The sequence below is a fragment of the Protopterus annectens genome, chromosome 2.part1, assembly GCF_019279795.1.
Source record: "Protopterus annectens isolate FY-2018-M chromosome 2.part1, PAN1.0, whole genome shotgun sequence".
NCBI classification, from domain to species: domain Eukaryota; kingdom Metazoa; phylum Chordata; order Ceratodontiformes; family Protopteridae; genus Protopterus; species Protopterus annectens.
In genome coordinates this window covers 346,387,001-346,410,579 of record NC_056729.1, presented here as the reverse complement: position 1 = coordinate 346,410,579, position 23,579 = coordinate 346,387,001, and the positions used below count along the sequence as shown (strand labels likewise).

The window sequence follows — 23,579 nt, the reverse complement described above, 5'->3', positions numbered from 1 at the left end:
AACAACTGTGGCAAGATGGAGGGACTGACTGCATAAAGGAAACGGTCAAGAATGAAGGGGGAGGGACAAAAAAAGGAAAATGCAACAACTAGGGTAGAACTCTGATCCTGGACCCATTTAAAGTTCAGCTTGGGAGAACAGTCTAGTTTATGTACAAAACCACTACCATGTTGGTGTGGATGGCAACAGTGTCCTGAGGCAGAGAGCACTAAAGAAGGTTTGGAATGCAGGGTAAACCGCCCTAACCTTAAGTGCAAAACTTGCCACTATGACAACATTCATAGAAAGGACTGGCCTTGACAATACACCAGCATTCCAGAGCAGAGGTATGAAAAAGAATGGCCAGTTACTAGGTAAGGATTGTCAAGAGTCAGGTTTGGCATTTGAGATAACTTCAAATAAAGCCTTAATCTGTGTCACAGAATCTGTCAACTGACACCACCAAAGCTTTAAGGTCCACTACACAATTCTAATGTACAATTTGGCAACTGCAGCCAAAAAATAATTGCTGCTATGATTCAAGGCTTTCAGGGATAGTGAGACAGTGTCTGAGTGAGAGTAAATGACTGGAAGCACCCACACTCAGTAACAGAAGGATCCTATCTGTGGGAAGACAAGCCCCATAAGACATGCTGCAGAGTGTGCACTTGACAACAGAAAGGGCCTTATCTAGGACTTCACAATGCTCACTGTGATTTCCAAACACTCAAAGAGACTCCCTTGAAAAAATGACATGGCTGTTTTTAACAGCGGCTTGGAACACATCTAAGTATAGAAAAACATTCACTCCTTTCAGCTACTACTATCCTGCAATTACAGATGCTCATTTTGGTGAGCATTCTAGAGGCAAGCTGAGACCAGAGTTCAGAACTGATGACAGTCTCCATCCCAGAACAGTAGAAACCTTGCGGATTTCTTGTCAGTATCTATATGAAAACAGGCATCCCTGAGGTCTAAGGAGCACAGTTAATCTTCTGACAAAGAACAGAGTGGAAATTACCATGATTATATGAAAGGACTCTCAGAATAAAACTGTTTAGAGCCACTCAAGAGTATAGCTCTGGGTTTACATCTTTTTAGCATAAGCCTGCCCCCCCCCCCCCACTTCATATTGCAATTCATGTTTGCATTAGACTAACTTACCTTTAATTTCTCTACAAAGACTTCTCTAAATATTAAATAATTGTCATACAACTCATATTGATTCTTAACCAATGTTTTTGTACCCTGAACTAGCTTGAACTGTTTTTTAACTGTTTGCTGCATTATTTTAAAATCTGCACTTAAAGTTACTTTTTAGTCAAATTTGATCGAAAGTTTGTTTGTTTAATTTAACTGTTGAGGCTGCCCACTAAAGTGTGCTAGCCTGTGTAACTGATTTATCACTGTTTCTGCATTTTCTGTGTGTTTCTATCAAAAAAACAAACAAACAAAAAAATAATCCTTGTTTTCCCGCCTCTCCTCGACTAGTTTAGACCAGTTTACAGGCATTGCTGTATTCTGGGCCGTGGTGTAGTTCCTGTGTTGTCCATTACCTTACTTGGATAGAAGGAAGTTTCTATGCTCGCCAGTGGGGGAGTGGGGAGCCTTGAGCAGCCTACCTGTCCCTGTAGGAAGTGACCTCAGCACAAGAAGCTGTAGTAATTGGTTGTTTTGGACCATTTCTAGCTCTTTTGTAGTTCACTGTTTAAAATCCGCGCTTGCACGGCTTTGCGCAGTTGTGCGCATAGCGCAGCGCCGGTTAAACTTCTTCTGGCTCCGCCAGGTCTGCTCTTCAAATTTTCCCTTAAGGAAGCTCTACTCTTAGTATAATCAGACTACTCACTATATTATAAGCCTAATCAGACTACTCACTATATTATAAGCCTAGCACTTGTTCTCAATACTTCTCTACTAAGTAAGCACTCTCGTACTAAAGTAAAGCACTACATCTACTTACCACCCCTGTGAATATCCACTTCCCTTAAAGGTACAGCACTCCCTTATACTGTTCTAGCATGTCGAGTGGTAGATTACTGGCGTCCTCTCCAGTTCAGCTGGTCAATCTGGGTATCTTGAGACAATGCTACAATTGTCTCATGAACACAGACAACCCTCTCCTCCTCCCAACAAACACAAATACATGTGAGAGATGCAACTATATAGCCAAACTGGAGGCTGAACTCTCTCAACTCAGGGCTGGCATGACCAGACAGGAGGAGATGGTAACCATACACACACAACAATCCCAGTCCCACATAGACCTACCACAACTGCAAACCAAGCACATAAAAACACAAAGACATACTCGGAGGCTCTAATAAAAAACTTACCAAACAACAGAGGCTCCCAAAGCAGACATCCAAAAATCCACCACCTCAAAACAAAACACATGCAACACATTCTTCAATAAATCAGTGTGTCAACCAATCACAGCCCTTAAGGCTAAACACCATGCCTGATACACTAGTAATAGGTGACTCTATAGTCAGACACATTGATGTCCCGCTGAACAAGGAGAGGGTGACTGTGAGCTGTCTATCGGGAGCTAGGATCCGCCACATAACACACACACTCAAGTCACTCCAAAGCAAGTACAAATATGACTCCATCATTGTCCATGCTGGTGTGAATGACCCGAGACGTACCTCCCTGGACTACATGAAAAGAGACATAGAGGAGCTCTCCGATTATGTAGCCCAGGCTGGTATGACCCTGACCCTGAGCAGCATCTTGCCCTCACCAAGAATGATACCACAATACAAAGATAAGATGATCAGCTTTAATAATTGGCTCAAGTACTGGTGTCATTCTAAGGGGATCCAATGTCTGTCTGCCTGGGATGACATGTTGGACAAGCCACGCTGCTTCGCAAGGGATGGCTTACACCTGTCACCACTGGGCTTCCGGATATTGGCTAAGGCTCTTGCCACCCCCATTGTGTCTTTTTTAAGCAAGGCTCAAAAGACAAACCCACCTCCTTAGAAAACAAAAATGGAAAAAAAACTAAGGGTAATGCTGCTCAACGCCAGAGGTCTAAATCTCAAGATGCAGGCACTTGATGCACTCTTCAGCATGGAGAACATTGACATCTGTGCAGTAACTGAAACCTGGTTCAAGGCTCCTGAGAGCACCCCAGCGCTACCAGGCTATACCTCGTATCATGCTTTTCGGCCCCAAAACCCGGGCCGAACCACAAAGGGAGGGGGGTGTCCATATTCATCAAGGACACCCACATCTCCAGGTTAGTAGCAACACATGAAGCATCAGAGACTATACAGGTGCAACTAACCATAGGCAAAACTGGTAGCATGTTACAGACCACCCTCCCAATCTCAAGAACCCCACTCAGCCTTCCTGAAGACATTGGAGGATATGAATGTATCACAAAATACCATCATACTGGGAGACTTCACATACTCAAACATAGATTGGGTACATTATTCTAGCCCCAACACCCTAGCCCAAAGGTTCCTGGAATTCATAAATTCAAATGCACTGGAACAACTAGTCACCTCTCCCACTAGGGGAGATAATATACTAGACCTGATCATCACAAACATGGGGAGAAAATGCTCCACACCGGAAGTATATCCCTCACTAGTGAGATCTGACCACAAACTAATCACCCTGGATATACATATCCCACCTCCACCCCCAGCACAAAAGACCACAGTGAAAAACTTCTCAAAAGCAGACTTTGCTCTTCTTAAGACTGAGATGGTATCCTTTAAACCCACTGTGCCAGTGGATACCACATCCCACAATGCCGAATCCTTCACAAATGCTTTCTATGGACATCTCCAAGAATGCATGGATCATGCAATCCCAAATAAATCCAAGTCCCTCTCCACCAAAGGCAAGCGTCCTGTCTGGTGGACCTCCGCCATTAACGAATTGTATAACAAAAGAAGGAAGCTACTGCACGTCAGAGCAAAATCCCGTGAAGGGAAGACATCTCCGATCAACATTAGCAGAAAACTACGTTCTCTCATAAAAACATCCAAGGCCAACTTTGAGAAAAAAATCGCTAAGGACACTAAAGATAACCACAAAGCCTTCTTCAGCTATGTTAGAAACCTGGGTGGAAACCCTCAGATATGCTCAGAGTTAGTTCACAACAACAAAAAATACACTGAACCCACAGATATTGCCAACATTCTGGATGACAGGTTCAGTGCAAATTTCTCCCCTCCCTCACCCCCAAAAGAAGAAATACTTATCCCAGCTGAATGTAATCTCCCTGTCATCTCAGATGTCCAAGTGAGAACCGCCCTAAACAAAGCTAAAAACACAGCATCAATGGGACCTGACGGTATCCCGGGTTGCGTGAACTCCAAGAGGAGCTAAACCCACACACAAAAATGCTATTTAACCTTAGCCTTACTTCAGGATATGTACCTGAACACTGGTGTACAGCAACATTGGTCCCACTCCACAAAGGGGGTGCCTCTACAGACCCTGGGAACTACCGCCCCATAAGCTTAACCAGCCTGGTCTGCAAAGCTATGGAAAGAATCATTATGGAACTCATAAACAGAGACCTAGGGGACCTACAGACACTTGACCCCACCCAGTTTGGCTTTGTAAAGGGCAGATCCTGCCTTTTGAACCTGGTTGACTTTTTCGAAACAGTCACTAGAGCCATTGATGAGGGCAAAGCAGTCCATACAGCCTACCTGGACTTGGCTAAGGCCTTCGACAATACCCCACTCAGGCATCATAGATAAGCTCAACAGCTTAAACGTAAACCCTAATGTCACTAGATGGGTTGCAAACTGGCTAAAGGACAGAACCCATAAAGTTAAAATCACTGGAGCAATGTCACACTCAAAGCCAGTCACAAGTGGTGTCCCACAGGGATCTGTCCTGGGACCCCTCTTGTTCGGCATTTATTTCTCAGATGTTAAAGCAAACATGGGAGGGCTGTGGCTGACAAAGTTCGCAGATGACTGCAAACTAGGCGCCATAGTCGATACACCAGCGGACACATACATCCTACAAAAAGGCCTCACAGAAAAGGACAACTGGTGCCGGAGTCACGGCCTTAAACTAAATGCCAAAAAATGTATAGTCATCCCCTTTGGGAAAAACAAAGTACCCACAAATTATCACATAGACAGCAACCCACTGAGTATGGAAAAAGTAATCTGAGACCTAGGGTCCCAAGTCGACAGCGACCTCTCATTTGACACCCACGTTGCCAAAGTGGTTAGAAAAACATTCTACCTTGCACACCTCATCATGAAGGGATTCACATCCAGATCCAAGGATGTCATTGTACCCCTATACTCCTCCCTCATCAGACCCATGATTGAGTACAATGCCCCATTTGGTATGTACCTCACCCGGCATTTGCAACAGCTGGAGAGACCACAAAAGTACCTCACCAAGAGGATCAAGGGTCTCCAACATATGTCTTATTCTGCCAGACTAAAGAAACTTCAGCTCTATTCAGTAGCATACCGCCTGCTCAGAGGTGATCTCTGCCTGACGTACAAGGCCATGTCCAATCAGGATCTGATGGACATGCTCCACCTCAAAAAAATCCAAATCCATCAGGACCACGAGAGCTAAAGACTTAAACCTCGGCACAAGTATGAATAGGACATGCTGGAGGGATAAATTCATAACCCAGTGGCTTCCCATGCTTTGGAACAAGATCCCAGTTCGTATTAGGCAGAGCCCCTCACTGACTCTCTTTAAGAGAAATCTTCATGAGTGGATGGGAGATAGTAAGTTTACCCCAGGGGTCACATCTGTCTCACTGCTAGACAGGGGCACAGTAAACTAATTCTATTATATACGGGGATCTTCATTGTGTCACTACTAGACAGAGGCACAGTATTCTAAATTTATTCTGTACATTTTTTGTACCATTTCATGGGGTGGCAAAAGCCACATCACTATGGCTAGGCTTACAAATGCCCCAGGGCAGATAGCCTAGTACTATACTATGAAACTATGTCTAATTTGCTATAATTATTTAAACTGCAGGTGTTTTGTTTTATTTTTGAAGACTAAAATTATTGTGCTTAAAATGTTTTGTATTAATTTGGAGCTTTTCTTGGGCCACCACTGAAAATAGGCTTCTACCAATTCGGTCTTTCTCGGTATGCCAAGGCTACAAAGTGCTTGGGGTAGCAAAGGCAATGTCTGTGGCAGAGACAAAACAGCAGCATGCCAGACAGAATGCAAAAGTACTAAAAATTAAAATCATCACATAAGTTAGAATAAGCACACACCCCCCCCCCGAACAAAGTCAGTTGAAGGGCACATGCAAGTATCTACAGGACATACCTTTCAGCTGTCCAGATTTTTGCAGAATGTCCATATTTTTGTCTATTTTTTATTTTTTCCTCAGAAAATGTTGGTTTTCTGGCAAATCACTGGCATGTCACTGCGAACTGAAGTAAGAAAATGACAGACGTGATATTCAAACTTCATGTTCTTCAGAAAATTCATGCTGATGTAAAACCTATTATTCTATCAACTTTCTAAGTTTGTAAGAGCAATATTTCAAAACTGTCCCTATTTTTGTCCTTTGTCCCCCCATTATTTATGGCTTTGACTAGAGTTATTGCTCTAACAGGTTGAGACATATGGTACAGGACTGGTGCCTAGAACTTGCAGGTACTCTTCACTTAAGTGCACCAGAGTCAGTGGCAACCTTCTCAGGACCTGCATGTGCTTGAATTCTATATCTGGTTAACATTGCATAAAGTATTTATTAAAATAAAACTCAACTGCCCCTTCCAGTACTTTGATGCACACCACAAAAAAGAAGTTATGTACTCACCATAACGTTTCATGTGAGTTGTTCCATCTCGTCTTCATTCATCACTGATGGGTTCGGAGCCAATCCTCGGCTCCGATACGGCCGACTAGCAAGCTCAAAGTTCTCCAGTAGCTCGAGATTCAACCCCTTATCCCACAATGCACTGCTGGAATTACCTCAGATCTTGTTTGCTGCGTACCTTATAGAAGTACAATAATTATTCTGCTTAGGAATGTAGACACATTGAAAAAGCATGATGAGGAGAGCCTTCAGGTCAACTGCCAGCCAGGAGGGGGAAGGAGGGAAGGACGTGAGAATGAAGGCGAGATGGAACAACTCACATGGAACGTTATGGTGAGTACATAACTTCTTTATGTGAAGTTGTTCAATCTCGCCGTTCATTCATCACTGATGGGTAGCGTCCCTAGCACCCTGAACATGGGTGGCTCACGGAAGTACATGCTTTAGAACCGTAGAACCAAATGAAGTCCTGTTCCTGGAGGCCTTATCCACTTTGTAATGAGTTATAAAAGTGTGAGGTTTAGACCAAGTGGCTGCTTCACAGATGTTGTCCAAAGGTAATTTGGCTTGAAAAGCTGAAGAGGTAGAAACTGCTCTGGTTGAATGAGCCTTCACCTTACTAGACAAGGGCATGTTATGACAAGAATATGTGTAGGTGATACAGACAGCCACTTAGACAGGGGTGTTTTGGCAATTGGTTTACCTTTCCTGGCCTCAGAAAGAAAAAAAGAGCTGATCTGATTTCCTAATGTCTTTTGTTGTGTCTAAATAAAATCTAAGTTGTCTATGAACATAGAGTTTGTGCAACATATATTCCAATTTGTTGGTATGATTAGGGAAGAAAACGGACAACTCAATGACTTCATTAATGTTAATCTCAAAACATACTTTAGGCAAAAAGGATGGATTTGTCCTGAGAGACTATCAGCATGGAAGACCATATAAGGGGGCTTGATGTATAGGGCTTGGAGCTCTGACACTCTGCGGGCTGAAGTGATGGCTACTAAGAAGATAGTTTTCCACAATAGAAATTTTAGTTCACATGATGATGCAGGCTCAAAAGGAGGAAGAATGATGCGAGATAACAAAATTCAAATTCCAGGGAAGAGTAAGGTGTCTTCACTGGAGGCCTCATGTGAAAAGAACCTTTTAGGAAAGCCTTAGACAACTGGTGAGCAATAATATTCAAACCATTGATTCCTAAATGGAAATTAGATATGGCAGCTAACTGCACTCGCACTGTAGCAGCCGCTGCTCCTTTGGTGAAGATTTCTGTCAAGAATTGTAAAATAGAAGACAATGGCGCTTGGTAAGGGTCAATGTTGTGGGGAGAAGCCCAAACGGAAAATCTCTACCACTTACTACGATACAATTTTCTAATTTTTAGTGGAAGGTGTATGGGAAGCCAACAAAATTTGACTAGTGTCATGGGAAAGATTATAAAGCCTGGCTATGCAGGGAATTGGAACAGCCAAGCGGTTAGCTTCAGTGTCTGCAAGGATGGATGAAGATCCCCTGACGGATGTGTCAACAAGTCCAGAACTGGGTCCAGGATCCATGGTTCTTCCAGAATGTGATGGTAAAGAAACAGAAACCAAATCTGCCGAGGCCAATGAGGGGCTATAAGGATGATCGTCCATCCCAGCAACTTTGCTTTCTGTAAGAATTTGGGTATCAGGAATTGGTGGAAATGCACAGAGGAGACCCGGGGGCCAATCGTGGACAAGAGCATCCCTCGGGGAGTGACCTGGCATGGGAATCAAGGCAAAATAGCTTCTGCATTTGTTGTTGATATGGCTGGCGAACAGGTCACAGGAAGGCTGGCCCCATTTGCGGAAGACCCTGTCCACAATCTCGTTTGAGGGACCATTCGTGGGGCAATAAAATGGTCCTGCTCAGTCTGTCCGCTATGATGTTGGATTTGCCTGGGATGTGCGTTGCTAACAGAAAGTGCTGGGATGACACTGCCCACTGCCATACTCTGAGGGCTTCTCGGCAAAGGGGATAAGAGTTGGTCCCGCCTTGCTTGTTCAGGTACCAGACCACTGACATGTCTGTCTGTATTGCAATTGTCCCTACAGGAAGAGAGTCCTGAAAGTATTGCAACGCTAGAAGTACTGCTCTCATATCCAGGACATGCATATGAAGATGTGATTCTTTATCTGTCCATGTGCCTTGGGCGGTCTTTCCCTGAAAAAGTCCACCCTGTCAGGGAACTGTCCGTGGTCACAGTGGCAACTGGAGGGGGGAGCATGAAGGGACGTCCTATTGTGACATGAAGAGACGTCAACCACCATTGAAGATCATTCTTGCAGGATGTGACTCACTTGAAGTTTTTGGTAAGATCACTGTGTGAATAGAAGCCACTGAAGGATTCTCATATGCATCCTTGCTAACGGGATTGCTAAAATAGCTGCCGCCATCAATCCTAGAACTTTCAATATCTCTGCAGCTGGTGCTCTGTTCTTTGATATTAGACATGATGTGTTGGTGAAGAATACAAATTCTTTCTGGTGGAAGATGAAGAGTGGTGGTTGATGTGTCTAATTCTGTCGCTATAAAAACGATATGCTGCGATGGCAACAAGGCAGACTTTTTGAAGTTGACTGTAATGCCTAGCTGATCGCAGAGTGTAAGAGTAGCCTCTCTCACTTGAAGAAGCTGATGCCTGGTGGTGGAGGTAAGGAGCCAATCGTCCAAGTACGGAAACAACTGGAATCCTAGACGCCTCAGGTGAGCCGTGACTACAGCCATGCACTTGAACACTCTGGGGGCTGTAGTGAGACCAAAGGGCAGAGCTCGGAATTGATAACGATTGGCTCCCTGTCAAAAAAGTACAGTTGTGTACCTACCATAAATGTAGATGTTCGAGTGTATTCACTGTTGCAGTCATTACAATTGGGTTGAATCCCAAAGCTATGGTTGGGCGGCTGGGTCTAAATAGGATTAGGAGAGGCTATGAGGCCCCGCAGAACTGCAGTGGCAAAGCCTACTCTAGACTTAGAGTGGTAAGTGATAGTGCTTTGTAAAAGTGTGCACTGAAATCCAAGTTACAACTTCTAAGATGTCTTTGGTTGGTGGTACTCTGAGGAAAGCTGCTGAAGTGGCTGCTGCTTTGGTTGAATGTGGCCTAATGCCCTTAGGCACTGATTTGCCATGCTGTGAATAGCAGAAATGAATGCAGTGGCCTATCCATTTTGAAATAGTCTGCTTTGAGACAGCCTTTCCTTGTGATCCTTCAGCATATGTCACTAGAAGTTGTTCAGTTTTTCTAAAAGCTTTGGTTCTGTCCAAGTAGAAGCGTAGCTGCCTGTGAATGTCCAAAGAATGCAGAAGTCTCTCACCCTTATTCTGTGGGTTTGGATAAAAGGTAGGCAAATGAATTGTTTGATTCAGGGCCACACTGGACACTACCTTAGGCATAAATGTCAGGTTTCTCCTCAGAGAAACCCTGTCCTGATGGAAAATAAAAGGTTCCACTGCCATGAGTGCCTGTAACTCTGAGATTCGTCTTGCAGAGGTTATTGCTAGGAGCAAAGCTGTTTTCCAAGATACAAATTTTATATCAGCTGTACAGGCTGGTTCAAAAGGAGGCAGTTTGAGTTTTTCCAAGTCATAATTTAGGCCCCATGCAGGTACTGGTGCTCTCCTTGGGGGTCTTATGTTTTTGGCCCCTCTGAGGTACAGCCTTAGTAATGGATGAGAGAATAGAGGTGGTTCTGTATTGTAGTGAGCTGAAATGGCAGAGGCATGAATCTTAATTGAGGAAAAGGATAGGCCTTTGTCCAGCATCTCAGTTAAGTATTGTAAAATCTGAGGAATATTTGGTACAACTGTGTCAATTCCTTGTGCCTGGTTCCAAGCACAGAATCTCTTCCATTTTTCTGCATAAGATTTTCTGGTGCGCTAGGCCTCCTGGCCTCCAAAATAACATCGATCACTGCTTTAGACAGAAGCGTGTTTTGAATGGTTACATTATCCGCCATGCTGCCAGGTTTAAGGTCCTGAGTTGGTTGTGCAGGATCCGACTCTGTTTTGTTGAGTCAATAAGTGAAGAATTTGAGGCAATGTCCAGGCTGGGCATTGAGACAAGCTCATTAGGATTGGGTACCAGTGCTGGCGGGGCCAGTCTGGGGCAATCAGTATCATTTTTGGCTTCTCTTGTCTGACCTTTAGGAGTACCTTGGGGAGGACAGGCAGTGGTGGAAAGGCATATACTAAGTTTTTCCATCTGAAAGACAGTGTGTCCACTTTTCATGCTAGCTTGTGTAAGTCCTTGTGCAGAATTTCTGCAGTTGGCAGTTATGAGGCAAGGCAAAGAGGTCTATGTCTGGGCATCCCCATTTCCTTATCATGCCGAAGACTTGTGGATCCAATTTCCACTCGTGGGGATCCATTAGGTTTCTGCTTAGTTCGTCTGCCAGAGAATTTATCCTTCCTGGCAGGTATTGTGCTTGCAGATGTACACGGTAAGTCAATGCTGTGTCCCACAAAGTCATGGCTAGTCTGCAGAGGGGGTAGGAATGTGTGCCTCCCTGCTTGTTTATGTACCACATGACTGTGGTATTGTCCGTCTTTATCAATAGTTGTCCTGGATGAAGTAGATCCTTGAAGGCTTTCAGGGCATTTTGAACAGCTAGCGTCTCTTTCTGATTGATCTGCAGATGCATCTGGCTAGCGGATCATGTGCCCTGAATACATCTTCCTGCCATATGGGCCCCCAGGCATAATCTGATGCATCTGTTAATGTCTGCCTGGCTGTGGGTAAAGTGAAAGGCTGTCCCTTGTTGTTGTGACAGGCCTCTGCCCACCATCGAAACTCCTGTTGCAGGCAGGGAATGAGGGTAATTGTTTCCAGGCTGTGGCAATGTTGAGTCCAAACACTTTTTAGATACCATTGTAGTTTCCTCATACGCAGTTTTGCACACGGAATTAGCAGTATGCAGGATGCCATGAAGCCCAAAGCCTGCAGAATTTTTCTTGCAGATAACTGGGTCTTTGGTGCCAACATTTTGAAATTAGTCAGTTGCCTTTGTATGGCGTGAGATAAGCCATCTGGGCAGTTGTATTTAAGCTTGCACCCAGGAATATTATCTCTTGTGAAGGTACTAGTTTTGATTTCTTTTCGTTTACTGTGTACCCTAGGCATGTTAGTAATCTTTTTACAAACGCCAGATGCTGTAGTAGAATGTCTTTGTTCTCTGCTTGAATAAGGCAATCATCCAAGTAAGGATACATTTGTATTTCTCTTTGTCTGCAAAATGCAATTACTGGTGCCAAGCATTTTGTGAAGACCCTGGGCGCAGTAGATAAGCCAAAGGGCAGTGCAGAGAATTGGTAGTGCATTCAGCCAGCTATAAATCTGAGGTATCTTCTGCATGAATGTCTGATTGGGACAAGCAGGTATGCCTCTTTTAGGTCTAAAGTCACAAGCCATGCCTTCCTGCCCAGCAGGGGCAGAAGCTGCTGCAGAGTCAACATTTTGAATTTCGAAATATCCAGAAATGTGTTTAGAATAGACAGGTCCAGTATTGGTCTCCATGCATTGTCCTTTCTGGGCACCAAGAAGGGTCTTTAGTAAAATCTTTGTCCCTGCTCTTGCTGTGGCACTTGCTGAATGGCCCTCATGTCCATGAGGGCTGAAACTTGTTTTTGAGCCTCTGCCCATTGATTGTGTGGCAGGTCTAACATTCCGTTTGCCCTTGGCAGGGTGTGAAAATGGAACTTATAGCCTTAAGAAACTATATTCAGGACCCATTTGTCCTGGGTGAGCCCTGGGCCTGGGATCTGCATCTGGGCCATCTGTATCTGCCTCTTTGTGGCCTGTCTGACACTGGAAAGGACCAATTCTTTGCAGGCCAGTTCCTGCTAAATCTGGGAGGTTGTACCTGTAAGAAATCCTTGACTGTTTGCATAGATTTAGCTTTGTCCTCCATTTTCTTCAACACCTCTTCTGCTTTAACACCAAACAAGGTATCTTGCTGTAATGGAGCATCTAATAATTTTGCTTTAACATGATCAGGCAGATTCTGTTTCTTTAACCAAGCATGCCTCCTAATGACAGAACCCGTAACAGCGGCCCTGCAGGAGGCCTCCAGAGAATCAAAACCACATTGCAAAGTATGCTTTCCCACTTGTTCAGCTGCATGCAGTAAATCCTGCATTTCTTTGTTTTCTGCACATTCAGAATTTGTCAACATTTTCTGTTTTAGTAGTGACATAAGATACTGTTGATATTTAAGCATATAAAACTGACAATTTAAGGCCCTTACAGCCAAAGTAGCAGAAGTGTAAATCTTTTTCCCCCATCTGTCCAGGGCCCTTGAATCTCTATCAGAGGGAATAGGGTTTTTTGCAGTGGACGTCTTGACCCCTTTGGGACCCTGAGAAATAGTTTCTGGGTCAGCAGCAGGGTTTCTATAAAGAAATTTATGAGAATCAGAAACCCTGTAGTATCTGTCTGGCTTAACAGGAGCTGGTGGTAGAGAGTCAGGAGTGAGACTGGACTCTTTAAATACATCTACAATGTATAAAACAAGAGGAATAGCAAGGTGTCCGTGCTGTGGTAGTAAAAGAAAATTTCAGAGCCTTTTCTTAGATTCTGAGTAATCTTGGCTTTCCCAATGAAAATGCTCCCTCATAGTATTCAGGATCTCCCCAAAGGAATAATCTTCAGGAGGAGAGGCTGAAGGGATAGATTCTTCAGCATCAGAGTCCTCGTAAGGAGAAAGAGTATCCCTGTTCAGAAGAGGAATCAGAGAAAATGAAAACGATCTGAAAATTCATATTCTGTCTTTTGCCTAGGTCTCTTATCAGGAGGGGGATGGGAACCCCTGATCAAAGTAATTAGGTCTTCGGCCATTTTAAGCATCTGTTTTTTAGGCATGGAGGCCTGTCCTGGTGAATGTTGGACTTCTTTCTTTGTCTTTAGAGATGCTTTAGTCTTTGCCTTTGAAGCTGAAGTTAATTTTACATATAACTGTGTAGGCCTGAAAACACCCTCAGAAGCAGATGCCTGCTCAGCGGCTCTGGACCCACCTGAGGGAATAGTTTCCGAGCGTCCAATACCTTGAGGTTCCAGCGGTCTAGCCGGCTCCACGTGTGAGTCGGAAGTGGTCTGTGGCTCTGAGGTAGCGGGCGTCAGGGGCTGCAAAAGCACCTCACTGAGAACCAGTGACTGGCCTAGCTGAAGCCTCGTCGGTTTTGGACCTCTGATGCCTGCCCTTTTCTTTGCAGTTTTTATAAATTCCGGTAGTCGGCTGTTCCGACAGCATTATATAATTAAATCGGCTGCCAAAATAATGAACTGCAAAATCGTACCGACGCTAAATAGTGCGTTGGTTAGATCTAGCACAAAACCGACAACTAGCAACATCGTGGTCAGGGCCTAGGCAAGGAATACAGTAAGAATGAAAATCCTTATGAGGCATTTGCCTCCCACAAGAAATACAATTAACTTTTTCTGACATCGGTCTGGAGCAAGAAAAAAGTTTCCCCAACGGGGTACTTAGCTTTATTGAAGACTTCGGATCTGAAATTCAAACTTGAAAATCTCACGAGTCGGCCGACCGGCACTTGCGAACTGCTTTTGCTTTGGGCACCGCGCGGCAAGAAAGACTGAAGAAAATGGCATCGGCTGCATCTTTTATACCCCTGGCGCACTGACATCAGGGAAGAGGCGACAGCAACCGACGCCGGACCAGGACTTTGGAATTCAGGCCGACTGCGGGTAGCCTGCCAGCAGGATAGCCCAACTGTAATTACTGCAACAGTGACTGCAACAGTGAAACACGATGAACATCACAGGTGATCTCTGGGATGGCCTGGCCATCTATATGTGGTAGTACGCATCCTTGAGATTGATCGAGCACATCCAATTGTCCTTCCCTGGAAACAGGAGTATGGACTGTAGCGTGACCATTCGGAACTTCTTTTTTCTCACAAATTGGTTGAGTCTGCTGAGATCCAAAATGGGTTTCCAGTCCCCTGTTTTCTTTGGAACCAAAAAGAATCTTGAGTAAGTTCCGAATCCTGTTTGGTCTGCCAGGACTGGCTGGATGACTTTTCTAGCAATCGGTGTACCTCTATTGCTGCTTGTCCCATGTGACTGGGTGGAACATACAGGATTTTTTTGATGGGAAGGGTCTGGGTGGAGAACAGTATGAAATGCCCTCTGGAAATGATACTTTGTACCCAAATGTCGTTTGTTATATTTAGCAAGGCTTTTGCGTACAACGACAAGCGACCCCCGACTGCCTCCAGAGTAGGACAGACTCCCTTCAGGAGCACTGGTAGGACTGACCAGAGGATCTCTGTTCACCCTGGTGTTGCGGACCCGCTCTGCCATGAGGGTGGCGTCTTCCACTGAAACCCCCTCCTCTGCCTCTGGAGGGGGGCTCTCCACGTGCGTCTTGAAAGGCTCCTTGGGCTTTCCGGAACCACCTTTCCTCCCCTCTGACCTTTAGGAAAGGGTCGAGTGGGGGTGGAAAAACTGACTCAGACGGCAGAGTTTTTCCTTCTTGCTCACACCTGGTCAAAGTCTCCTTCACCTTTGGCCCAAACAAAGATGAGCCGTCAAATGGGGTATTAGTAAAGGAAGACTTGAAGGGTTCCGTGAAGGAACAGAGTCACATCCAGGCATGCCTACAAAGAGCAATTCCTGTACCAGCAGCTCTACTCGAACCATCAGCTGCATAAGATACGAGACGCATGGACGAGTTGACTATTGAAATGAGGGTAGAGAGCTGAGTGGCAATCTTGTCGGATACACTCGTAGCTACAGCACCCTGAAGAGTATCTCCCAACTCCATAAGATCTCTCTGCAGTCTGGTAAAATGTGTCAAGTAGTTCAGTGATCTGAGTGAGAAAGCCGCTGAACTGAACATGCATTTCCCATATCTATCCATGATCCTAGATTCTCTGTTAGGAGGATGGCTAGACGAGGAAGTCTCAGACATTTCCTTTTTGGTGGCTGCTGCCACCACCATGGCATCAACAGGAACTCCCTTGGTCAAGAAGGACTTATCCACGGGGGCAGAAATAAACTTATTAGGCCTCCTAGGAACAGGTTCCATAGATTCTGGTGACTCCCATTGCCCTATGAGAGACCAGATCCATAAGCTCATCGTAGGGCGCAGATACCAAAGAGGTGGAAGGTTGAGACCCGAACGCCTTCAGGAGAACCGACTCATTCTCACTAGGGCTCTTGGACTGCCAATCACCCCTCTGCCTAAGAAATTCAAGAATCTCCGCAAAGGAGATGTCCTCAGACGGGGATCTAGGGGACTCTTCTGATTCATCCACGTCGGTGTCCGATGTGAGACTCCTGTGGGAAGTCCAAATGCCTCCTCTTGCATAATCTCTTCCCAGGAAGAGATTATGCCTCCTCTTGCATAACCTCTTCCTGGGAACCTCTTCAGGGGGAACTTCTGGAGAGGTCTCAGAAGAGCAGAGAGAGCCCTGTGGGGCTACCTGAGGCTCAGAGTCTCTACGCTTGGGATGACCGGAGGAAACAAACTTTTTTTGCCCTGGATTCAGAGGAAGATTTGGACGATTTGCTGGCCCCATCCTGGCCAGACAATGCCTCAGAAAAAGGGTGTTTGACAATACCCCTATCAATTAACTTCCTCTTCCTTTCTGCAAGCACTCTGGGGGAAAAGGAGTGACAGATATTGCACGACTCTTGCAGGTGCACCTCACCCAAACAGTAAACACACTGCACATGGGCATCCGTGATGGACATCATCTGTGCGCAGTCTGGCCATTTTTATATAGTAATCAAAGGTATATAAAAACTGAAATATAAAACTTGCTGAAAGTTGAAAACTCCCAATAGTCTCCAGCAACGCTGGAAACAAAGATCTGCGCCGCGGCAAACTAGATCTGAGGTAATTCCAGCAGTGCATTGTGGGATAAGGGGTTGGGTTTCGAGCTACTGGAGAACTTTGAGCTTGCTAGTTGGCCATGTTGGAGCAGAGGATAGGCTCTGAACCCATCAGTGATAAATGAACGGAGAGACTGAACAACTTCACAACAATTACAACCTTCTCTGTCCCCTTCTCTGCTCACAACACCCTTCAAGTTGCAGAAATGCATGAAGTGTGCAGGAGGTGGTTGGGATGAAAAGAAGTAATTGGACCTCCCTATGCCCTTGCAACTGTCTGGCTGGGGGGGGAATCAAGTGACAAAACCACGCACACTCCAAATTCAATTAAGAGCTACAGCTGTGCAAAACCCTCAAAGGCCTGTTCAATGCCACCTTAAAAGTTGATTCTTCAGTACTTCTCAGCATTGAAAGTTTTGTCCAGAATGCAGCTATACCTAGTGGTGGAAGGACAGATTGTCAAATAAAGGGAAGACCATGACTACTGTTTCCATTGCTTAAAAAGGTTAGGAATTAGTTTACCTTAAGCAGATCAACAGGACAGCACAATGAGTTGTGTATCGTTTATGGTAATAAGCATATCCTGCTCTAAACAATCACGTGGACTGTAACTACAGAATGCAGCACAGACTTAATATTCATTGTCCAATTTCATTTTGTAAATGCTGGCTTTCCTAAGGATCGATTTTAATTTTAAACTTCGGTTTACCAGTCTTTTAACTTGGTCTTGCTTCAAGACCAACTTAAAAGATAGGCAAACTGCAGTTTAAAATTGATACCAATTTCCCAGGTTTTGCAAAACAGTCTCTCGTGTTCCGCACTTGTTCTCTTCATACAAGTACAATTTGCATACCATGCTTACTTTCATTACATCTTCTCCGTACTTAGGCCTGCCTTGGGCAAGGAAAAGCACCAGCAGTTAATATGCAAATATCACCGGAGTTTAATTACATAAACAAAGACAAAGTACAGTTTTGTACCTACCATAAATGTAGATGTTAGAGTGCTAATACAGCTGCAGTCATAACAGATGGGTTCTCCTGCCGTCAGGCGGGTCCTCGGTCAGCCAAATTCCAAAGTCTAGGTCCGGCATCGGTTGTCGTCGCTTCTTCCCTGATGTCAGTGCGACAGGGGTATAAAGGAACCAGCTGACGCCATTTTCTTCAGTTTTTCTTGCCCCAGATGTCAGGTGCCCCCAGAAGGAAGGCAGTACATAAATTTGTGTAATAATGCAGTGCAATATAATCAAAATACTGTAGTTGCAAGCAAATACATCATAAATGAATACCCCAATCAGGTTGTATGAGGATGTGCTAAGCCTATAGGCCTGTCCCAAGAGGGGAAAGGAGGGAGGGAAACCTGGACTGCAGCTGCATTAGCACTCGAACATCTACATTTACGGTAGGTACAAAACTGTACTATGTTCATCGTGCATACAGCTGCAGTCATAACAGATGGGTAGAATCCCAAAGCTAAGAAAGGGGTGGTAGGCACTAGTTGGAACTAGGAGGAGCCAAAATGCCCTGCAAGACTGCAGTGGCAAAGCCTGCTCTAGATTTGGAGTATAATGGTAGGTTGTAGTGCTTGGAGAAGGTATGCACAGAACTCCAAGTGGCTGCTTCCAAAATATCCTTAGTAGGAACTCCTCTGAGGAAGGCTGCAGAGGTGGCTGTAGCCCTGGTGGAATGAGTTCTAATGCCTGTAGGTACGGTTTTGCCATGAAAGGAACAGCAAAAGCATATGCAGTGGGCTATCCATTTTGAGACTGTCTGTTTGGAAATTGGCTTTCCTTGAGCTCCTACCGCATAGGCCACAAAGAGCTGTTCTGATTTTCTGAAAGGCTTTGTTCTGTCCAAATAATAACGCAGTTGTCTGTGGATGTCCAAGGAATGTAGTAATCTCTCCCCTTTGTTTTGAGGATTAGGATAAAAGGTAGGTAAATGTATGGCCTGATTTAAAGCTACCTTGGATACCACTTTAGGCATAAAGGACGGGTTGGTTCGTGAGGAAACTCTGTCCTGATGGAAGATGATAAAAGGCTGGACAGCCATGAGAGCCTGTAGTTCTGAAACTCTACGAGCTGAGGTGATGGCCAGAAGGAAGGCTGTTATCCAGGACAAATATTGCAAATATGATGAGGCAGCTGGCTCAAAGGGAGGCACGGTCAGTTTTTCCAGAATGAAATTAAGATCCCAAGCAGGTACTGGTTGTTTCCTTGGAGGTCTTAAATTCTTAGCCCCTCTGAGGAACTGTCTTAAGATAGGGTGAGAGAATAAAGGTGGATCAGTGTTGTATTCTGCAGAAATGGCTGAGGCATGGATTTTGATGGAGGAGAAAGAAAGTCCACTGCTTAGCAGTTCAGCCGAATATTGTAGTATTTGAGGTAAATTCAGTTTTCCAGGGTCCTGGCCCTTTTTCCTCATTCCAGACACAAAAACGTTTCCATTTTGCGGAGTAAGCTTTTCTAGTTGATGGCCTTCTGGCCTCCAAAATGACATCCTGCACCTCCTTGGAGAGTAGGGCCTGCTGTGATGCTAAGGAATCTTTCATGCGGCTAGATTGAGTGTTTTTAGCTGACTGTGAAGAGTTTTGAAGCTGTGCTGAGTCAGAAGAGGCATTAGAGGTAGGGTCCATGGTGGGGAATGCGTCAGGCTCCTCAGGAGTGGGTACCTGTGTTGCCTTGGCCAGTCCGGAGCAATGAGAATCATCTGTGGTCTGTCTGCTCTGGTCTTCAATAGACCTCTGGGCAGCAGAGGAAGAGGTGGGAAGGTATAAACTGTCATTGATGACCAACTGAAAGAGAGAGCGTCCACTTTCCAGGCCTTTGGATGGAAGATCCTTGAGCAGAATTTTGTCAATTGATGATTTTTGTGGGAGGCAAAGAGATCTATGTCTGGCCTTCCCCATTCTTGGATTATTTCTGTAAAAACTTTTGGATGCAACTTCCATTCGTGTGGATCTGTCATATTCCTGCTTAGGTTGTCTGCCAGCGTGTTTTCCTTGCCAGGCAAGTACTGTGCTTGTAGTTCCATTTGTAAGTCCATGGCCATGTTCCAAAGTGACATGGCCAGTCTGCATAGGGGGTAAGAATGTGTTCCTCCCTGCTTGTTTATGTACCACATAACTGTGGTGTTGTCTGTTCTTATTAATAGTTGACCTAGTTGTATAAGGTCCTTGAAAGCTATAATAGCATTTATTACTGCTAGCATTTCTTTTTGATTGATGTGAAGGTGCTTTTCTTTTTGGGACCATTTGCCCTGAATGTGCCGATCTATCATGTGCGCCCCCCCAGGCGTAGTCCGAGGCGTCTGTTGTGATGACTTGATTTGCTTGAGGCTTGCTGAATGGAAGACCTGTGTTTGTTTGACATGCTTGAGCCCACCACAGAAATTCCTTTTGCAGACATGGAATTAGTGGTATTATTGTTTCCAAACTGTGGCTGTGTTGAGACCATATGTTTTTTAGGTACCATTGTAGTTTCCTCATATGCAGTTTTGCACATGGGATTAGTAAGATGCAAGATGCCATGAATCCCAGAGCCTGCGGGATTTTCCTTGCAGTAAGCCTGGTGCAATTTGCTAGTGTTCTGAAGTATTGAATTAGTTGCCCCTGCTTCTCTGGCGTGAGGTAGGCCATCTGGGTGTTTGTGTCCAAATTGGCACCCAGGAAAATTATCTTCCGAGAGGGTATTAGCCTTGATTTCTTTTTGTTGACTGTGTATCCCATAGAGTTCAATAACATTATTACATAAGCCAGATGTTTCAGAAGAATGTGCTTGCTGTCCGCTTGGATCACGCAGTCGTCCAAATAGGGATATATTTGTATCCCTTGAAGTCTGCAGTAGGCAATTACTGATGCCAGGCATTTCGTGAATACTCTGGGCACAGTAGATAAGCCAAAGGGCAATGCAGAGAATTGATAATGGGTTGAACCTGCAAGAAATCTGAGGTACCTTCTGCAATTTTGTCTAATTGGGATATGCAGGTATGCCTCCTTGAGGTCCAATGTTACCAGCCAAGACTCCTTGCCCAGCATGGGAAGACGTTGCTGTAGAGTGAGCATCTTGAATTTTGGTACGAGTAGAAATGTGTTTAGGATGGATTAGATCCAAAATAGGTCTCCAACCTTTTCCCTTCCTTGACACCAGAAATAGCCTGGAATAAAAACCTTGACCTTGTTTGTGCGTAGGTACCTCTTGAATAGCTTTCATGTTTATGAGATCTGTAATTTGCCTTTGTGCCTCTGCCCTTTGATTGTGTGGCAGGTTTGGCATGCCTCTCATTTTTGGAAGGGTGTGAAAATGGAATGTGAAGCCTCTGTTTATAATGTCCAGGATCCATTTGTCCTTTGTGACAATATGCCAATTTTTATGAAAATAATGCCAGCTTTCCTCCTAATGGGGCTGCCATTTGAGACTTGGTTGGTATGCAAAGGGGAAAGTCATTGGGTTTGCTTTCTGAAAGAATGCGAGTTGTCCTCACCACCTCTGTGTAGAAGCTTGCCATTGTCTGCCTCTATACGATCCTTGGGATTGTCCTCTGCCCCTCGGGCGCCTGCCTGTATCTGCCTCTTTGGGGTCTGTCTGTGGCAGGAAAGAACCAGTTTTTGGAAGGCCAATTTCTACTAAAACGTGGGGGTTGGACCTGTAGAAATTCTTTCACAGTTTGCATTGATTTAGCCTTTTCCTCCATTTTCCTTAATACCTCCTCCGCATTAGCACCAAATAGTACATCCTTTTGAAGAGGGGCGTCTAGTAATTTTACATGATCAGGCAAGGCTTGTTCCTTGAGCCAGGCATGCCTACGTGTGACTGATCCTGTAACAGCAGCTCTACATGAGGCCTCTAGAGCATCAAAACCACATTGTAAGGTATGCTTACCCACTTGTTCTGCACTATGCATCAAATCCTGCAACTCCAAGTCTGGTTGTTCAGATTGTGACATTTTACTTTTCAATTGTGATAACAAAAACTGTTGGTATTTTAGCATATGAAACTGATAGTTTAAGGCCCTCATGGATAAGGTAGCCGAGGTATATACCTTTTTCCCCCACCTTTCTAAGGATCTGGAATCTCTCTCGGAAGGCAATGGATTTTTAACAATGGAGGCCTTAACTCCCTTGGGGCCCTGTGAGATGGTTTCTGGGTCAGCAGCATGGCTTTTGTATAGAAATTGGTGCGAGTCAGGGACCCTGTAAGTACCTGTCAGGCTTAACAGGAGCTGGAGGTAGAGAGTCCGGGTTAAGGCAGGCCTCAGAGTAAACATCATCTAGGATGTCCAATACAGGAGGTATAGCCAGAGGCCTGTGCTGAGGGAGCAATAGAAATTCCCTGAGCCTTTTCTTGGAATCTGAATAATCCTGGCCTTCCCAGTGGAAGTGTTCCCTTAAGGTATGCAAAGTTTCCCCAAATGAGTAATCCTCAGGGGGGGATACAGAAGGGATGGACTCCTCCGCATCAGAATCTTCAAAAGGGGAGTAAGAATGTTCCTGATCATCAGAGTGCTCTGAAATAATGGAGCCCTGATCAGAAGAGAGGGAATCTTCCTCCACTCTAGGCCTTTTGTTCGGAGGGGGCTGAGAACCTCTGATAAGAGTAATTAAATCCTCAGCCATTTTAAGCATCTGTTTCTTAGGCATGGGGCCTGGAGATGGGCCCTGTGAAGCTGGTCTCAGAGTGCATGGTTGCTTTAGACTTTGTGAAAGCCTTAATGGAGAAGGAAGAGGAAGGTCTGAAGACACCTTGAGTGGAGGTGGACCTGCCACATTCTGAGTATCAACGCCAAGAGTGGCTTCGGTATCTGTAGTCGGGGTGTGGGCCGAGGAGCCTGCGACCTCGGGCACAGGAGACACTGTCAAAGACAGGTTGTTGGTAGTCAGGGGCTGCGTAGGCACCTCGCTGAGAACTGGACCACATGTAGTCCGCTTTGGCGTGGTGTCGGTAGAGGCCGCGGACTTCGTGTGTCGGTCCTTGTCTTTGCGTTTTTTTAGACAAAACCGGAGTCGGAGTATCCGACGACATAGTATAGTAAAATGCTTTCCCAAAATAATGCTGGGCGAACTCCGCCCAACGCTTAATAGTGCGTTTGTTGAATGTAGCACAAAAGCGACAGACTGAGACGTCGTGGTCTGGGCCTAAACAAGGTATACAGAGGGAATGGAAATCCTTATGCGGTATTTGCTTCCCACAAGAAATACAATTGTCAACTTTGTCTGACATCGGTCTGAGGCAAGAAAAGTTTCCCCAACGGGGTACTTAGCTTTTAAGAAGACTTCGGTTTCCAAATTTTCGTAATCTCAGGAGCTGGCCGACCAGCACTTGAGAACTGCTTCTGCTTCGGGCACCGCGCGGCAAGAAAGACTGAAGAAAATGGCGTCGGCTGGTTCCTTTATACCCCTGTCGCACTGACGTCAGGGAAGAAGCGACGACAACCGACGCCGGACCTAGACTTTGGAATTCGGCCGACCGAGGACCCGCCTGAAGGCAGGAGAACCCATTTGTTATGACTGCAGCTGTATGCATGATGAACATCGTGTCTTTACAATGCTCAGATCAGTATTTTACGTGAAAACTGGTGGTGTGGTGGCATAGCTGTTAGTATAACTGCCTCACAGCACCTGGTTCTCTAATTCAGTTCTCACTTGGAATATCTTCTGTGCAGAATCTCTTCCCCGCTTCTGTATGAGGTTTTGTTGGCCCAATAATGATACTCATGTTTCAGACTTCAAATCCTTCAGAAAAATACATGCTAAGACAAATCCTGTTACTGTAGCAACTTGTTTATAACAGCAATATTTAAAAACTGTCCCTATTTTAGGGCTTTTGTCTCCTCATTCTGTCAGGCTTTGTCCATATTCTTTTTACGCCAAGAGGAAGAGAGGTATGATGAAAAAAAAAACAGTTACTGCAAACAGAACCTT

General features: G+C 45.0%; 1 protein-coding gene across 1 annotated transcript in view; it reads right to left on the bottom strand.

The window, feature by feature from the left end:
* DHX15 (DEAH-box helicase 15) overlaps positions 1-23,579 on the bottom strand; it is a 1,215,680-nt gene that overhangs the window by 96,771 nt on the left and 1,095,330 nt on the right. The gene's annotated exons all lie outside the window — the stretch shown is intronic.